Source organism: Hirundo rustica, chromosome 3 (assembly GCF_015227805.2).
Source record: "Hirundo rustica isolate bHirRus1 chromosome 3, bHirRus1.pri.v3, whole genome shotgun sequence".
NCBI classification, from domain to species: Eukaryota; Metazoa; Chordata; class Aves; order Passeriformes; family Hirundinidae; genus Hirundo; species Hirundo rustica.
This window is the reverse complement of record NC_053452.1, coordinates 26,566,705-26,585,775: the sequence shown is the minus strand read 5'-3', so window position 1 is coordinate 26,585,775 and position 19,071 is coordinate 26,566,705. Positions and strand designations below refer to the sequence as shown.

The 19,071-nt window shown below is 41.4% G+C and overlaps 1 long non-coding RNA gene across 3 annotated transcripts in view; it reads left to right on the top strand.

The window, feature by feature from the left end:
* Window positions 1–2,701: 2,701 nt before the first annotated feature.
* Window positions 2,702–19,071, top strand: part of LOC120750704 (uncharacterized) — a 44,489-nt gene continuing 28,119 nt past the window's right edge. For 2 of the 3 annotated variants that reach the window (XR_005700110.1, XR_005700111.1), the window contains exons 1-4: window positions 2,702–2,875; window positions 3,963–4,079; window positions 5,357–5,484; window positions 18,450–18,548. This is a non-coding gene — a long non-coding RNA (uncharacterized LOC120750704). The remainder of the gene's footprint in view (window positions 2,876–3,962; window positions 4,080–5,356; window positions 5,485–18,449; window positions 18,549–19,071) is intronic. The other variant, XR_005700112.1, reaches the window with a different exon arrangement.

Below are 19,071 nucleotides of genomic sequence, written 5' to 3'. Positions count from 1 at the left end.
GGAAGGTGTCTATTCTGAAGCTACTCTTTTAAATTTAGCTGTATTTGTGTGCTATGATCTACGCGCCTCTGCCCCCAAATTACTAAAATTGCAGCACAGTTGTCCAGGGCTTATTTTTCATTAAATGACTGTTATAACTGGTATTCCCATTAATGACTATCTTAGTCTGAAATGCAGCAAGACATTTAACATGAGTGGGATATGATACCCACCTCAAATAAATACAGAGCTGCATCAGTAGATGGTTTCATATTTTCAGGTAAGCAGGCTGGTGTTGGGGAAAAAGGTTAGTCTATTAACACCTCTGCTCAAAGCAAGCCAACTTCCTTTCTACATGGAATAATTATTTTTTCACATAAGCCCTTAGTGCCTCTGCTATGTTTGCATTTGTAAGTCTCAAACATTGCAGTACACATAGCCCTTTATGAGTGAAATCTGAGGTCATGTGTCTGCATTTCAAATTTAAAATCACTGTGCATGGGCTACCGTGTACTGGCTGTGAATGCCATAGGTGTAAGGGCTATGGACCCATATTTCAGGTGTGAAGAAAGCGGGGTCTTTTTTAGCACTTAAAGCACCCGAGTGTGCAACTCACAGTTATGAGTGCCTTTGGCAAAACTTTGTAAATTCTGTTGATTCATTGCTGGCATCTCACCATCCGTATGGTCAGGATTGCACATAAATATGTATCTGTCCTACACATAACAGAACCATTTAGAGCATCCCTACAGAATAAAGAAGAAGTGAACTTGGGCACAAAATTCACTCTACCTTTGTGAAAGACTTGCTGGGGAGAATACTGAAAGGCCTTTTGTCTGCCCCAGTCCAGGGCTCACTGGAGATTTTAGGTGTCTGGCAATCCCCATATCTGTTTATATAATTCCAGCAAGGATTAAGGGTCTTTACCAATCACAATTCAGACATGGGTGGTGGTGGTGGTGGGAGCAGTGATTGTAACCAGCATGCCAAGGAAGTACAGAGATAGAAAGGCTTCTCTCCTGGATCTTGGATCCTGGGGCTTTCATGGATAAAATGTTGCAGCTGGAGTTGGAGAGGGTGTAATGACACACAAATTTTTGGTTTAATCATCTTCTAAAGTCATGCCCAGGGCTGGCTCACAAAAGATGAAAAAAGATAATGAACCCTGAGGAGGACTGATCTGCAGCTGTCTTCAATAGCTTCCTTGAAGGAGGTATTTTTTTCATTGCATATATAACCACTGCATGTTGCTGTTTCAAGCAGCTGTGTCTTGGCTGCTCTGATATGCTCATTGCTGGAGCTATCTGTTAAAACTCTGGCCAGCACCTGAAAAAATATTATTATTTAAGGTGACATTAACATCCAGGTTCTGGCCACAATTTTGAGCTGGGTACACCACAGTTGGAATAGGAGAGGCTGTCTGTGCCCTAGAAAGCTTATTTTTCTATCTGCAGACGCTTAACTTTGAAAGAGGAAATGGGTGAAGGTAAGCTAGCTTTTTTCATCCAATGTGAGCTGGCTAGATGAGTCAGGGGGCTTCTTAAGAGGTGTGAGATTGCAGTAAGATTGGAGCAACCTGGCAGAACTGCAAAAAAATCTGATTTAGAATTCCCAAACTTTTATCATTCCACACTCAGTAGCAGGGCTAGGAGAAGGAGCCCGGGAACGGAGCATAAAGACTGAATTTCAGCTTCTCTTGGTGCTGCTGCTACAAATTCTTGAGTATAGTTAAATTTCACTGCTGTGCTAGACCCAGAATTTATATGTTGTGCTGCTATATTCTGGAAACTTCTGGTCTTGCACCAATAGCACGATTTACAAGGAACATGCCCAAGTGATCTAGAGTGACTGTGACTATGCTGGTGCAAGAATTTGAATTCAGAAATTGAAAGGGCACATTCACAAAGAAAAAAGTTGCATTACCAACATTTGTTAACCAAAATATGATAACTAGCTTGGGGTAAGAGCTTAAGGCTGTCCTCTGTGCTAACAGGCCCATGGAGAGAAACTGGGGTGAAAACTGCAAGCAGCTGAAAGCAATGTTCAATACTATGGATATGTTTTTAAATTACTTCAAGTAAGGAGTCCTTTTGTCCTACCAAGTATGAGGTATTGAGATGCTTTACAAATATTATATATTTGTTTCTGTTAATATGTTACTGGCTAGTTGGTATTTTGAATAAAAGTAATCATTGCCAGAAGCTTTAGAAATGAACTCTTTACAGCTGATGATTTAATAATTAAAGGCAATGAAGGAAACCTGAAATATTCAGTAGTTTTAGCAGTAAAACTGAGGAGGGTATCTTCCGAAATTCTCTAATCTTTTTTTTTTTGCAAAAACTGAGGCAGGGAACTTATCTTAAGCAATTGCTTTTGGAAAAACATCCTTGCTAGTAATTTTTTTTTTATTCACGGAATATCCAAAAGAAGGGAGAAGTTCATGAGAGGAAAAAAAATTGCAACTCACTGCTAAAGGCGTTAATACGACGCTAACGAACCATAGCCTTTCCAAAGCATAGCTGGCAACATTACCACCCATCTGTGCCGAGTGGGATGTGCAAGCAGAAGTCAGGGCTGAAAACCCTCCACCTGTTTTCAGAAAGTAAGTGAGCACACGCTGAAGTTACTCAGCGTATTCTCTCTGTCTTCGGCAGTCTGGGTGATGTTGTTACTACTACTTTTCTGCTGTCTCATATCTCCCACCACCATGTGCCAGCTGATAGGGGAACTGTGACATATCACACCCCCGTGGCCAGGAAGGGGGTCACATGGACTGGTCTCATCCAGAGCACTTTAAAGAAACTGATAAGCTCTATCTCATTTAACTTGGCCTTTAGAAGACGCTTGTGGAAATTTCTGCAAAGGAGGTGACATCAGTTGTTGTCACAGCTGCTGTGTAAGTCTGCAAGCCTGCGTCTGTTCAGTATCTGCCTGGGGTGTGTATGCGTGTGCAAGGAGATATTGCTTGTAGATTGTATTTAAATCAAAACTCGTCCATATGAAGCTGGCAAGAATGTTCACTTGCTCAGAATAGGTGCATTACCATTGAGACTTAAGGCAAGGATGGAGCACGTAAACTTAATAAAGCACAAAGACGACCAGCTTTGGAGGGCTGGCGTGTACATTTGAAACAAATTCTCTCTGGGGAATTCCAAGTGTTAGTATGTGGGACATACTCCAGCTGCTAGCTGCTCAGACTTAAAATAAACTAGGCAAAATCCTGTATTCAGACTCTCCCAACTGAGGCAAGCTGCTATTGCAAATATTTCATCTCCCTTTTTCTTCCAGTAGGGTCAGAATGACAACAAATATTTTTGAAAGGGCATTTAAAACCTTAGTATTTCACACAGCTTTCCTTGTGCTTCTCTGTAGTGACATGTTTCTCAACACAGTTGTAAATTTAGCAAGGAATCTGGTTTGTACAGGTTGAAACACTGTCCCAGGAAGGCTGGAATTGAAAAACAGGGTGAGAAAGAGTGTTTCTAGCTTGTGTGACAATGACAGTGCTACCAATACTGCTTTTCTAATCCTAGGTGCTTTAAAAATCTCAGCATGACTTCATTTACAGAGAACTATTTGCCTCGTTGAACTGTGGAGACCCTTTTTCTTAAAGAGAAACACGTGTGACTTAAAGATGGTTGCTTCTTTCTTCTTTCTTAACATATTGAAGAGGAAATAATTTAATGCATCTGTGAAAGACTCCATAGCAGGATTTCAGGGAAAAAATAAGATGTCTGGGAGTTGTTTGATTGTTTCACAACTAGAATATGAATAACTTTGAGGATGTCTGAAAATAAACTACAGAACTCTTTGCTTTGTCTTGTGGTTAGACATTTACTTCAGGACTTTTAAAAAATGTTATTTTAATAACCCTCTGACTATAATTTGTTTCTAAGGTACGAGATACTTGGGAGGGGTGGGAAACAATCAGCTTAATGCAATCTATGCAAATAATCTCTAATTTTTTTTTTTTTTTTCAACAGTAACCTCTGTGGAACTTCATTCATCAAGACTACTCAGTTTTTCTGTGATAAAACCTGTTGTGCAACGTAATACACAACATTTGGAAATTCAACACTCTTATTACTGTCAAAGCATAGGTATTAAACTCTACCAGTCAGCTTGAAAAATTTATACAAGTGGCTGACATGACCAACCTTCCTGTTTCTTCTCTTCTTCCTTTAGACACAGACATACAAATTCTTGTTTAAACCAACAGGCTTATCCAGGATATATTTATAAGGGTGAACTGTGCCAGGCTTTGGTTAATCATATACACTGCTGGGAATATCTTTTGAAGGTATCCCAAACACTGTGACAGAAGTATTTGTCACTCAAACTATTTATAATTCTGGGAGTTTGGAGGGCAGATAGATGCTTATGTTTTTTCATATGAAACGGCACATTTGCCTTTTGCACAAAAGGCATTGGCCATGCCTGTATGGACACATCGTGCAGATCTGGACCATGCTGTTTTTTCAAAATGCCATGTTTACAGCCCGGACACACTTCTGGCTTCTTAATTGACCTTTCTGTCTCACAGATGACTTTGTAGCTCTATGAATGTCAGCTTGTTGTCAGCTGGACCTCTAGTTTCTGTGGATGACTGGAAGAGGTCAGTGCAGGGTACCTCAAAAACCATGAAACTGTTGCCCATCTAGCACGTCTATCAAAAAGCCTTTAAGGGCTCTCAAGCTGAATAAAATTATGAGCTCTAGAATTAACCACAATTTCTTTTATTTTATGATGTGTAAAACTATACTAAAGCCAGTCAGCCTTTGAGAAATAAGATTGATAAGCATCACAGGCTTTTTTTTTATTTTCATAATCACCTCAAGCAATTAGTTTTGAGGACTTCTTGTCAAAGTTTACGTGCAGGTTTTCCTTTCCTCCTAGTCCTTCTTATGTGTCTTGAATTATTCTTACCTCTGTGTTTCTGGGAATCGTGGGCAATGTATAGACACAACACCTTCAGCAGGCACGCGAGGAATGTTATGAGGGTAGCAGGCTTCTCATTTCCCTGGTCACTCAGAAGATTTATGTGCCAGTATAATGAGAATGAATGATTAGCTGTTGTTCATTGGCAGAGACCTTGTGGGTCTGTCTGTGTGCAAGAGGTTTTGGGAGTTGATAACCTTTGTGCTTCAGGTTTTGTTTTGAATAGATAGAAGTGGAGAAAATGCTTATTGGTAGATGTAAAACTGGACAAACAAACCTAAGAGTACTAGCCAAGTTCTGGCAGTAAAGCTGAAAACCTGAGTTATTTATACAGCTGGAAACAGAATTGGGTATTTTCATTATTTTGAGACACAGTATTGACTTTTATAGAGTTACGGGATGCTCCTGCCTAGGATTTCAGTCTCTTCTATTTTTTTAGGACTCTGTGACACACTGTGATGTATTACATCTTCGGTCTAAGCACTGGCCAAGTATAAAAGGAGGGGCCAATTTTGAACTCTGAAACTGAGATGTCTCTAGGTCACTCTAAATTTGCCGGGAGACAAGGTAAGTTAAAGTATCTTTTTTGACATTCGAAAGCAAGATAAAATGTCCATAAACAGAGCCACTATTACTACTATATAAGTTATTCACTTCAACACCTTTCTCATATCATATCAAGTTAATGACCATTTTGTGTCTGGTATACATCCAGAACCCCTGTTGTAAAGTCAAGTTGCGTGAGATAACCCAGTGTGCATTAGTAAATGCTATAGAACACTATATTGTTTTGACAATTATCATAAAGCTACATAAACCATACTTTTAAGATTTTTTTTCTAAAGGATAAGAAGTAAATGTTAAATAATGAACTCTGATTTTCAGATATGTTACATACACCTCCTTCACCTTCATATCATAATAGCAAATTATTGGGAACCTGAAAGATAAGAGCCAGATTTTTCTTTGCTTTTTTATACCTAAAATGTAGCAATCTTTAGAAGAACCCTAAGTTTTATCTCTACCGCAACCACATGAATTCCGAAAGAAACCTCTGCTTTTCCTAATATCCACTTCTTAAAAGTTTTGGTTTTCTCAATGGCTCCAGCAGCTTCACATTATAAGGTTTTGATGTTGATTTAAAATTTCAACATGCATTTTTGCATTTTGATCAAGAACTCAAACTGGGACTTAAGGGCTTATGTCCTATTCAGAAGTTACCCATGTGCAAAAACATTCTTCTGAAACATATGGGAAAGAAATGTGTGCCTTTACACACATGCCTGGAAGGTAATTGGAAATCACTGTTCTCCATTTTTCAAAAATAAGAACCATAAACCACCCTCCTGGCATGGCACAAAGCATGCACATTTTCTCTCTGAAAGGCATAAACTCAGCGTTTCTGCATGTACCTATGATATGGTGGTTGGAAAGGCATTTGGAAGCGTTCCCCTAACAATACTCACATCACCGTCCTCCTGTCTGTGCTGGCTGTAGCAGAGTTTACCCCTGTGCTGTTGTATAGCAACGCTGGGAGTCTGAGGCATAGCTGCGTGCGGTGCTCGGCGCTGGCGCGAGCTTTATGTGTGCCGTGCACAGCACAGGCAGTGATCCTTGGTGAGCTGGGGTCTGCCGCAGGCAGGAGGCAGGAGAACCAGCCAGAACAGCCCTGTCCTAATAATGCATGGTGCAACCAGGGCAGAAGGAAGGGGAAGAACTCCTGCCTGTCTTTCCTAGGTGTGTACTGGTGCCTAAATGATTTCATTCAGCCCTGAACTAGTAATGGAAAATCTTGCATGGCTACAACACAATATATCATAGTCTGTGTTTGTGACTGAGTTGGCTTGAGTTAACAGTACCTTTAGAGATACAGTGCTTGCAAAACATGCACCACTAGCCAAAGTATGCCTTTTATCAAGATGGGTTAGGAATATCCAGTGCTTCCCTACAGGCATGTTACTACCTGTAGATGAATTTAATAACACTAGATTATTGTAGTGTGGTTTTTACTGGCTTTTTTCCTCCATTCTTTTGAATCTATTTACTTAATTTTCCTACCTTCAAGAGAAAAACACAGCTATGAATGCTTGCAAAAGCAGGGTCAGATGGTGGGGCTGGATTGAAAGAAGGTATTTAGAGTCTTCGGATGGTGCTCAAGAAAGCTATGGGCTCAGCTATGCTACACGGCCAAGTACGCTATAGAGATCCCTGAGCTAATGCCATGATCGGAAGCTCTGTTAATGTTGTTCTGTTCTCTCTGGGCTAATTAACAGAGGTGCCTCTCAGCATAGCTAATTAGCTCCGTTCCTGCAGCATCCTCAGGGGCAGGGCTAATTAGCGTGGGTGCTTTGCTATACAGACATGGCTATATTGCCTCTGGGGTCTAAGCTAGCACCCGTGCACAGCATTGCAATGTGCCGTGTAGACAAGCCAGTTTCCTCAAAGCCGCCTCAGGAACTCTAACAGCCCTTTGCTGTGCAGACTTGCCTGGTGCATTAATGAGACCCCAAAAGCTTGTGCAGGGAGAAGGATAGCAACTTGGGATGTGAGCTAGAGGGTAACATTTTGGGACACAGATGTTACAGGATGAGTCCCAGATTTATTTGCTTTTACTTTGCATTGATTTCTTACCTTCACCTCTACATTCACTTCTTACCCTCTTATTAAAAACAGTATTAAAAGTAATCACCACCTGTGGTAGGGGCAAACAAGTAGGCCTATATTGAGGCAAATGAAGTCTGAACCTGCTACCTTTCAGCTTGCCGGTTTTAGCAACTAAAAGATAGTTATGAACTAATGAACTGAAGCATTTTTAAAGCATATTTCCCTATTGCTCTGGTCAAATAATGTTGATAACAAAGTATTCTTTATGGTTTTACAGACCCTGCTCTCTCTAATCTTTCAATGCTTTGCAAGCATGAGTAAGCACAGTTTCATATGAGCCCGTGATAAGGCAATACAATGATTCCCATAGGACCAGCAGTAAATCTGAGATGTGAAGACCAGCCAAAAGTAACTTGCATTTATTAGAAAGAATATGTCCTCCCTGGTTTACCTTATTCTTGCAGCGTGCTTCTCAGAATTTCCTTGTAAGATATTTTTCTTATCAGGGCTATTTTACCTCACTGATAGCAATTGATTGCAGGTTCGGTTTAGCTGAGCTGACTTGAAAATGTTGCATTGCACCATATGACAGTTGCAAAAAGGTGGCTCATTATTCACAAAGGGGATGTACACTGTAGAAGGCTGATAAACAAAAGATCCGCTGTTTCTGTCTTCTGCTTACAGTATCAGTAGCAACAGACTGCACGGATACTTTTCCTGATAGCTCAGCCTTGTACAGAAAAACTGCCATTTGTGGCTGCAAATTTTAGTCTCTTTGTGGAGTCCTCAGGGGCTCAGAACTTCCCAGGAGCTCAGTGGGAGACTTTCCAATAAGTGGAAAAGTTCTGTTGGAAATGGCCTAATGTGCCTCTTAATCTTGTTTCACTTTATTCTCTTCATTCTTAAAACCTCAGAGATGCATGACATGCAGCTGTCCAATTTTCTCTCCTTCCCACGAGGAAAGCCTGTCGCTACACCTGTGTCGTATCTGAAGTGAACTTGGGAGTGGTTTGCAGTGCTCACTGTGTTGTTGCTGGGCAGCATTCTTGTTGCTTATAAGCTCAGCCTCCTCTGGCAAATGATGGTGATGCCCATTTGTGAAAGAGTAATTCTTTACTGGGAGAACAGAGTGGGAAGCATGGAAGTGACCTGGCCAGGCAAAGGGAAGTGGCTGCAGGAACTCATTTGCAGCCATGTATGCTTGAAATGCACAGATCAGCCAAGAGTGCACACCAGCAGGTAAAAACATTACAGACAATCCCTAGTTTGTCTTTAAATGCAGCCTCAAGGATGGCCTCTGCTTCTCTCCCTTCCGATAGGGAGAAGTGCTGTGAGACACTGAGCCTTCTCAGCATTTCTCTAGAAATGCAGGAAGGAGAGGGGTCACTTGAAGCTAAATCACCCTGCAGCTGGTTCCACATCCACCTACTAAACCCTGCTGTGGTGCAAAAGGGGCCTGTCCTCCTGATCTTCCTGCTTGAGTCAGTTGTAGCTAGGTGGGATGTCTGAGTTTTCAAACAAGAGGTGAGCAAGATCTCCTAGTCAGGGCTCTGTACAACACCTTCTTCAAAGAAATGACTTCTGGCTCTAATGGATGGTTGGCTGCCATGAGTGAACAGCATTATCTACATGTAAGGATCCTCCTTCTCAGAAATCCCAGAAACATTCCTTCTTGAGCTATATGCAAAAGAAATGTGACATTAAAAAAAAAAAAAAAAAGGCCTTCCGAGCAGAGAGGAGCAAGAGACAAAGAGATTTGTGTCTTAGCAAGACTTCCACAGAGAAGCCTCAACATGTGTGCAAGGTGAAAAAGAATAACAGGATGACGTCAGCGTTGGCTGGCGACGGGCAAGGGAGGGCCCTTTTCATCACAGTCTGGCAGAGAAACACACGGCTTCAGCAGAGGGAGGAAGTACGGATCCTTACTTCAGAAATATAAATCCTTTTTTAATAAGTGACTGAAATTGTAGGAGTTCCTAAAGAAAGACAGCTTTCCTGCGCCTTGTAGATTTAACTCTTTCCCTGCCTGATGGAATGTTGCTATGGCTTTCGCTTTCCTGCTTTACTCTTCTGTGTATTTTGGGGGAAGCAAGTGAGCTGTGTTAGCTAACACAAAGAGGTCAAAAATCAATGCCAAGACCTGCCCCAGAAATAACTGGAAGCCAGGGCAATTGCAGAATGCCCTGCAGATGTATGATCCCATGGGATCCACATGGTAGGGCTTTCAAAGGAGAAGGCACCCATGTTCTTATTAAACATCTTCCTTCCTTCCTTCCTTCCTTCCTTCCTTCCTTCCTTCCTTCCTTCCTTCCTTCCTTCCTTCCTTCCTTCCTTCCTTCCTTCCTTCCTTCCTTCCTTCCTTCCTTCCTTCCTTCCTTCCTTCCTTCCTTCCTTCCTTCCTTCCTTCCTTCCTTCCTTCCTTCCTTCCTTCCTTCCTTCCTTCCTTCCTTCCTTCCTTCCTTCCTTCCTTCCTTCCTTCCTTCCTTCCTTCCTTCCGTCCTTCCTTCCTTCCTTCCTTCCTTCCTTCCTTCCTTCCTTCCTTCCTTCCTTCCTTCCTTCCTTCCTTCCTTCCTTCCTTCCTCCTTCCTCCCTCCCTCCCTCCTCCCTCCTCCCTCCCTCCCTTCCTCCCTCCCTCCCTCCTCCCTCCTCCCTTCCTCCCTTCCTCCCTTCCTCCCTTCCTCCCTCCTCCTCCCTTCCTCCCTCCCTCCCTCCCTCCCTCCCTCCCTCCCTCCCTCCCTCCCTCCCTCCCTTTTCCCTGAGGCTTAGGTTCCAGTAAAAGATTCATCTCGCCTATTTTGAGAAATGCATTTAGTCACCTAAGCCCCGTCTATAGTCAATGAGGCTAAATAGGCATGTTTAGAGGACAGTTCATCCCATGTGAGTTACTCGGGAGTGGTGATGGCAAAAATAAGAGCCCCTGGGAAGGGTCTGCCTGCTCCAGCTGACCACACAGGGAGGCCAGGGAACTTTCTGGGGCTGTCTTTTGCCTGGCAAAAATTTGAGTATTTTGCGGCGCTGCCTATGGTTGTGATTTGGGTGAAGCAAGGAAGTGCTGGAAAATGCAAGAAAGAGGTTGAAGACCTGAACATTAATCAGGCATCACAAAGATGATGGTGAGGGTCCATGCCTCGGAATAAAGGATGCAGATAAGGCAAACACTCATAAATCTAATATACTTGTACTTGAACAACTGCTAGCAAGACCTCAACGTAAGATAGGAAATCAGTACTTGCATACTGGTTTTGGTCTGTTTCTGTTGAAATTGTGATCAGGTTTAGAATCTATAACAATTTACAGAGAATATGAAAATTACTTTGTAGCACAGATAAAACGTGAGTGACCTAGTGCTATAATGCAAAAATTTCCACTCCCATGCTTACGTTTTATTCTGATATCTGCAATTCAACACTTTAAACAAAACAATTAGTTTTTTATTTACTTTGTGCAACAAAAGCCAAGGCTAGTTTTCATAGGAATATTTAATTTTAATATAGAGATAAGAGTGACCAACCCAGATCCTGACACAGTTTTATCAGTGCAGTCTAACATATAAATCTTGTTCCAATGACATTTGCCCTGACTAAAAAGCAGGTATGCTAGCACAGATGAGAGATTTCCCAGTCTAATGCATCCCAGATGATTCCAGTCTGGGCATATCTGTGCAATCTGAGACTGGCAACTGTGCCTTGCGCTCTCCCGCTTTTGTTGGAGCCAGTGGCCAGACGAGGTGCTCAGCGTCAGGCAAGGATGAGTCTGCTGGGCTCAGATAGTGCAGAATTCTGCCTAAAAGAGAAAGACTCATGAGAACAACTCAATTCTGTGCTTTTTCCACCCGTGGCTAATTTTAGCAAAACTGTCCTTAGCATGTGTGTGTGGGAGGGCAGACATTTCCTTCTTTGCATGGCCTTTTTCAGAGCAGTGATTTTTCTCTCTCTCCCTTATTTTCAAATTTCTGGAGACTCACTGATGGGAATTAAAAAAAAAAAAAAAGAAAAAAACTCCACAACTTATAGAAATCTGTGGTTTGTGCAAAGGAACAAATTTAAATAGGAAGCAATTTAGCAGAAAGTTTCTTGCTGCAACTTGAAGCCATACCAAAACATTTGGTCTAATGTCCCAGAGCTGTTTTCCTGCTGTTCTGTTCATGACTTGATTTGAGTTTATGTGTGCCTAAAAGGTAGAAGTCTGGGCTGGGACATATATTTTGAATCAGGCTATAAATCCTTCCTGTACCCTCTCTCTGCTTCTCCAGCTTCCCATGGCATCAGGAAAATTAGGGCATGTGTGTAAAGGTGCTGTTTTCTTCCTCGGCCCATTGTGCTGGCTGAATTACTCATAAACCAAACATTGATAATATCAACTGACAGTTATTTAAACCTGAGGTTTCAGGTTAAGGAGTAACAATGAATGCAAATATAGCTGGTGAGAGGCTGTTTGCAGTGCATGCGCTTGTGTGTTAGATCTCGAGAGTTTTTAAAGGTTGTTACACAAAGTTCCATAAAGCAAAATTGTAAGATGATATAGGGATTCCATGTTAAGGTGTCTGTCTTTGTGATGCTATTGAAGTGTACCTGCTTCTTAGGTACCCCCCAAAAACTTGCAGCTCATCCCTGAGCTCAGCAGTGTGAACTCCTATAGTTCTTGCAAGCACCTTTTGTTAGTAACAGGATTGCTTGTCACTTGCGACTGCCTCCTGAAAAAGGAAGGTACAGAATACCAGTTTAAAAAGACATTACCATTATGTAAGTACCAGCAATAAGTTAAGCTGTGGCTAGGAATGTTCCCATTTGGCCATGGTGTTGTCTGCCCCAACCCTTTAGAGCATTCTGGTCATTTTGGAAATTTTGGTCATTGTAGAGGCCACTCTAACAGGCAGGCTGCGCACAGCCACCCGCTTCCACCAGCTGAAGGAGGCAGCTAATGCAGGCATGGGCCATTTGCAAGAGAGTTCTCAGATATGGCCGCAGGCAGATTTCATAGTCTCATTCTTTCAACAAAGCTGTATGAACTATGATGCTGTCAGAAGTGTTTAAATTTAGAAAATCTGCTTATTCTGTTAGGCTGTTCTGCCCCTTGCACAGGGGTGGATGGACAGGTGGCTTAAGGGTTTTTGTGTGGCCTTTTTTTTTTAAGGTTTTTTTATTATTATTATTTGATTCTATTCCACATCTTCTTTCCTGTAGAGAGGAGAGAGTTGCCTTGCTGCTGCTGAGTTATCTCTCTCTGATCTTACTGCTAATAACTGATACAGATACCTGGGTGAGAAAACTCTTGCTGTGACCCCAAGGCTGAAGCAGTGAAACACCATACAAAACCAGCTGGCAGCAGACAGCAACCTTGTCAGTTCTTGTCCTTTCCTATAGTGGCAACAGGAAATGGAAGAGGCTTTGGGATACATCCTTACTTTTTCTCTTCTTACCTTTAGGTCAGTGTATCTTTTTCCAGCAGTTCTTCACCCCTAAGCCCTTCCCTGCTCCCAGAAATTTAAATATGTATATTTTTTCTAGGAAAATCAGAGAGATTATAATTTCATGATAGTATATTTTATTAATACAGGCAGCAAGATGGCTTACTTTAAATGTTGAAATAGGTTTTTTTTTTTACATTTGCTTTCTGATTTGTGGAGTTTTTTGCCCCTAGAAAATCCATCCAAAATCTTTACATTAAAGATGCCACTCTGGACAAGAAAAAAAGTCATGTTCTGCTTAGTCTGTGGGTGTTCTAATGATAGATGGATAACTACATTCATGTCATCCTCCTGTAGTGATTTTGACTAATTTTTCTCATTTTGGGTGAAAGGTAGATTGGAGATTTTTTTTTTTTTTTTTGGGAAATTCTTGTCAGAAGTGTGAGATGACATTGAGAGGAATGGTTGGGTCTTCTGCCTATAGACCTTCTGTCAGGCTGTGATCTGTTTGCCTATATCAATTGACAGCACTGATTTCATTGTGTTAGCTACATTGCACTGAATTGTATATTCATTTAGGAAGAGAGAGACTTTGATCACACTGATGTGTGACCTTTAGGCTTAGTCTTTACTGGGGTTATTAAGTTAAATTGCTTAAAACCCTGGAAACATTTGTAAACAAGGCATATGAACACATTGAAATGTCCTAGAAGAACAATTTAGAAATAATATAATTAGTGCTTGGAGTAGCATACTCTCAGTACATTTACAATTCAGTGTTTGAAACCTAGCTCATTAAATTCCAAACTGGACACAAGGATTAATTTCAATCACCTAATCTCCCATTATGTGTTCACAGTTCAGCAGAGGACTCATGAAAAATTCATAATTTCCAGGAATAGAAAATTCTCAGAAAAAGCTGCAGCTGAACATTGGAAACTGTCAGACAAAACTTCAGCTTTATCAGGTCTTGTTTGTACAAGTCCCGTTCAGTTGATTCAATTACAAAATGTTCATTCCTGTTGTGTAAGCATGACCCAACTGAGATATGAAACTGGAGTTATTTTTCTGAAACCCCATCCCAGTGTACTTCACAGCTGTGTCTTTTTATCTTCTAGTGTTTTTTGGACAACAACCTAATAGGAACCATACCAACCTCCGTCTCTGGTTGTTAGCTGTAACACAGCGATGCCTGTAAAGTGATGCAGAATCCTGAGCGCCGCTCAATCTCCTGACTTCCTCCATGTGACCTCTCTTATGTTTCATACCGAATCTTAGTCAGCAGTGTCCTGGCAGCCAGGAGGGACACCTGCATCCTGGGGGCGCCAGGCACAGCATGGCCAGCCGGGCAAGGGAGGGGATTGTCCCAGCCCACTCTGCTCTGCTCTGGGGCGGCCTCCCCTCAAGTGCTGGGGGTAGTTCTTCTCACTGCAGTATAAAAAAGACATTATTTGGGAGTGTCCAAAGGAGGGACAAGAGAATGGTGAAAGTCCTTGAGGGGAAGCCATATGAAGATTGGCTGAGGGCACTTGTTCTGTTCAGCCTGGAGAAGACTGAGGACACACCTCATTGCAGTTACAATTTCCTTGTGAGCGGAAGAGGAGGGGCAGTGCTGATAGGACTCAAGGAAACGGCGCAAAGTTGTGTCAGGAGAGGTTTAGATTGGATATCAGGAAAAAAATTTCACCCAGAGAGTGGCTGGGTACCGGGACAGGCTCCCCAGGGAAGTGGTCGCAGCACCAAACCTGACAGAGCTCAAGGAGTGTTTGGACAATGTTCTCAGACACAGGGTGTGATTCTTGGAGTGTCCTGTGCAGGGCCAGGAATTGGATTCAATGATCCTGATGGGTTCCTTTGAACTCAGTTATCCTATTATTCTGTGATCCTATTATTCTGTGATCCTATTCACAGTGTTTTCAGGTGTTTTTCAGATGCTGATCTTGCTTGCATTACATTGCAGAAAATAAAAAGCCACAACTCTGGAAAGTAGACAAAATCTTAATGAAAATTCTCTGCACCTTCTTTGAATGATGAAATTCTTCGGGTTTTATTTAAATCTTGTAAGGAAAACCCCTTCCCAAGGACTTCATAAAACTCTGTAATCCTCAGTCTGTATAATGACAGATAGAAGAGAAAAACACTTTAATGACCCGGAGGTCATCAAAGTTACTTATCCAAATAAAGATCAATTGGATGAGGTCTGTTACATGGGATAAGTGATAAGAATAAGGTACTCAGTCCAAGTGCTTTGAACAAGTTAAGTTATGCCTTCCGCCTTCTTCCCCCTGCAGCATCAGATAATTATGATGTGTAAAACTGCGGCTTCCTCCTCCAAAGTGTTTTGTTCTGGTTTTGTGCAGTATGAATTTCACAGGCCATTCTCTCTTAGTTGTAGGAAGGGAATTTTTTGTGAAGTGGTATATTGATAGTGGATTGTAGCGATGCTGAGTACGTGTGTCCAGATAAAAGGATTTCCCCAAATTGGGACATATTTACTCCCAAGAATTGTAAAAACATAGTAATAACTTTCTATTCATTTATAACCTAGCACTGAAATAAAGGAAAAGAGCAGGAGTCAAGATGGAGTGAGAGAGTTTGGTGGTTATGCCTGGTTTGATAGATAGTACATTAGTTCTCGTAAGCCTAGTTTCTAAACCAAACAAAACTTTGGATAAACAACAGAAGATATCTAAATTTTCATCTTGCTCATTAATCTCTGTTTCTGTGCTCAACTACCTTTGCATACTTCTCTAAAATATGTCTGTTGTCTCCTTTTCAGGGGCTCTTTCTGACAGAAATGCCCTGAAGAAGTGAGTCAGTAAAATATTTACCAAAACTTCCCTAAATACCAACCATCTCGTGGGGAGTAAATACTGATGTAAATCAGTGTGACATATGATAACTTGCTTTATTTCATTATTTCAAACTTTTTCTCAACATTTCATTACAGTTCATTTGGAATCAGATTATAAAACCTTTCTAACAAGATTGTCATGTGAATTTTCTGTGTAATCAGTAATCAGTGATGGTGATATCTGAAGCAAAGCTTTCAAATTCTTTAGTATTTTCTAATCATATTTAGTTCTAAGTTTTCTGGTTGGTGTTTCCTGCAAGATGCCGCAATTTCTTGCATTTACTACTACATGTTGCAAGTCACACAGGGCTTGGATCTGTTCACTAGCAAATAATATCATCACCAGGATTGTAGTTTTTCCTTATTCCAGTTTTCGGAAAGGACGGCTCTTCTTGTGTGGCTTTGAACCTCTTATGTCAATTTTGTTATTTTTGTTGAAGGCCGCTCCTGGACAGCTTTCTGTTTGTTCTCCTGCCTTGGCTAGCAGGGATGTTAAAACAGGGGTGCAGCTGTTCATATGTATAAATAGGAAAAAATATTTCATTTTGAACGCAGCTAAATCCCTTCAAAGACTGCTGCTTCTCTGCTGAGCCAATGCGTTACATGAGCAGTAGGTATTCCCCAGAAATGGGTAGGACCTCCAAATTAATGCTAACGATATTGTGGTAGTGTGGGACCAGACTTGGAGCATACTCTGGACAGGCTCTGGCCACGTCCAGTGTGAGCAGCTCTTTTTTTTTGCTCTGGAAGGTGGGGCGGTTGAGGAGAAGAAGGGAAGAGCATGCTATCAAGGGGAAAACAGGAGGAGCTGAGTAGCACATGACAGGACTGAACTTGGCATGGTAGCAGAAATGTGAACCAGAAGAATCTCCTCAACACTCTGCCAATGTTGGTTATGTGGGCGGGAGCCCAGGTGCAGGTGCAGTGTCCATTCTCTACAAGGGACTGACACACAATTGCCCGTTATACTTTAAACAGAAAGGAAACTGTAACTTGCCCAGTTCAGTGCTAAAAGGACTCTGCAAGTGAGGAATCAGGTGGGCAAAGATGACCAGGATGAAAAATTGATTAGGGAAATTCTGGGATACTAGTAGAACAGAATGTTATGTAGAAAATGAACGAATTGAAAAACACTAGAAAGAGTGCAATTTTAATAACAGAATACAACTGCATTACGTTTAGCAGATATCTGCTGGAGTGTTCACTCTCCCACCTCCAAAATTTGCCACCAATATAAAATCTGAGAAGAGATGAAAAGATGCTGCGAGTAAATGTTCTTTTTAGCAAAATAAGACTAATAGTATATTTTTATCTCTAATGTAGTGTCCAAAATGTATTTGGTGTGTGAAAGATCTGAGACAAAATAATTAATCCTGCTGTTGAGCCTAAGAGATTAAAATCTTGTTGTTTCTGACCTTTTCTCCCTTCTCAGTGTGCGTTTAACAACACTGAGCCCCAGGCTTTGGCCAAATCCTATTCATGTTGGTGGGATGATTTCTGTTGCCTTCAGTCAGGTTTCTTAGGAATGCACCTCATCATATTCTCTCATAACATTTAATGTCAGATTTTAAGGTCAACTTCAGTAGCATGGCCTGAAAAAAACAACAGGAATCAAGTCCTTATGAACCAATTTTTAAATATTCAGGTATCAATACTGAATTTTGACCATTGTTTCTAGTTTCTTGTGTCACCTACAGGAATGCCAAGTAACTTTATACTACAACTGCAAATGCTGTACTTTGCTTCTAATAGTTCTTCAAGGCTGTGAAGTGATTTATTAGACAGGATCTGTATCAAAGAGATTACAGATCAAAAGTACTCTGATCAAAATATTTGGCATTTTGTGTTTGTTTCAAGATATGTTAAGAGACTAAAAGAATGATCTAGAAAAAAAAGAAGTTACTGTAATGAGTAAAATATTTTTCTTCTTAAGTGTTTCTAAGAACTTTTTCTAAATTATACATTTCATTTCTTCAAAGAATTAAGGAATTACATAAACACCTGCGTATTTTCCCTTGCAGAAAATTCTACAGTATTGCCAAATGAATTCCAGATAAATCTTTCCTGGTTTTCTGTCACATTGTGTATCAAGGTGATAGCTAGCATCCTATCCAGACCTTTGCTTCAACCAGATAGTTTATTTTCTGGGTAGCTTAGACCTAAGAGACATGTCATGAAACTGAAACATCAGCAAAAACATATAACCTAGATGTAAATTACTGGTCTTTGAAAAATTACTAAAGTTGTCCTTAACCTAGTATGTATAATTTTTTCAGGTCTCACAGACCCACCTATGTTTAGGTATCACAAAGGCCACCTAAATTTATAAAAGGCTCTGAGTTATCTCAAGGTATTTATATAAGTGTACCTAAACTTGTGTTGCCTAGATTCAATACAACAAACTTTGGAACGTGTGGTCACACTTTAAAGGACTTCTGCAGTTCATCAAGAAGCCAAGGCTTTGACCATGAGTCCTCAGGTGACTGGTTAGGTAATATTTGTACACCTCTACAGAAAAACAATAGGTTTGTATAGAGAAGTGTGTAAATATTAGATATTATGAGTATTATTTGTCTTTTTGCAACTGACATAATCTGTTTTATTGTTGAACATATTTATCCGTCTCTAAATCTACACTTCTGCGGTCTGCTCTTCTGTTGTCTGCAGACCTCACATTTCCTGTGAAGGAGGAACTCTGTGCTGTGCCCATATAATGGGAAGGACTTGGATGCTGCACTAGGAAGACTCTCCACCCTTAATGAGCGGGTGTGCTACACAGGGCCATGTTCCTGCAGCCATGCCAGGGCCCCCATACCGTGCCCTTATGCAGAAGGGCTGCGTGGTACAAACTGCATGTGGGCGCATGGGGGGCACTGGGTTTTCTAAGGGGAAGCTTCTGTGAGGAAGCTTTGGTCCATCCATCTTCTCTTCTAAGGTGCTCAGTGCAGTTAACCCAGAACTAATATGGGCATCCACCACGCCTGGGGAAGAATCTGCCATGTCATGCAGGACACAGAAGTGGGTTTTGTCCAGGCTTGCAGCAAGGCTGGGACAGTGCAGGGCTTTGCAAGCTGTGTGCCCCTGTTGGCTGAGGGGTGTTTGCTGGCCAGCATTCCTCCAGCCCAGCTGCCCGTGGCTCCAGGGAGTGACATTCCTGCCGGTGCCCTCACACCCTCATGTTGCCCTGGGCTGGATTCCTCTAGAAGGCAGCACTGGGCTGTCTGCAGCCATTGGGCCTGCCTCCTAAAATGAGGCATTTCTCATCCATCTCAACAGATCTTGGTTTTAT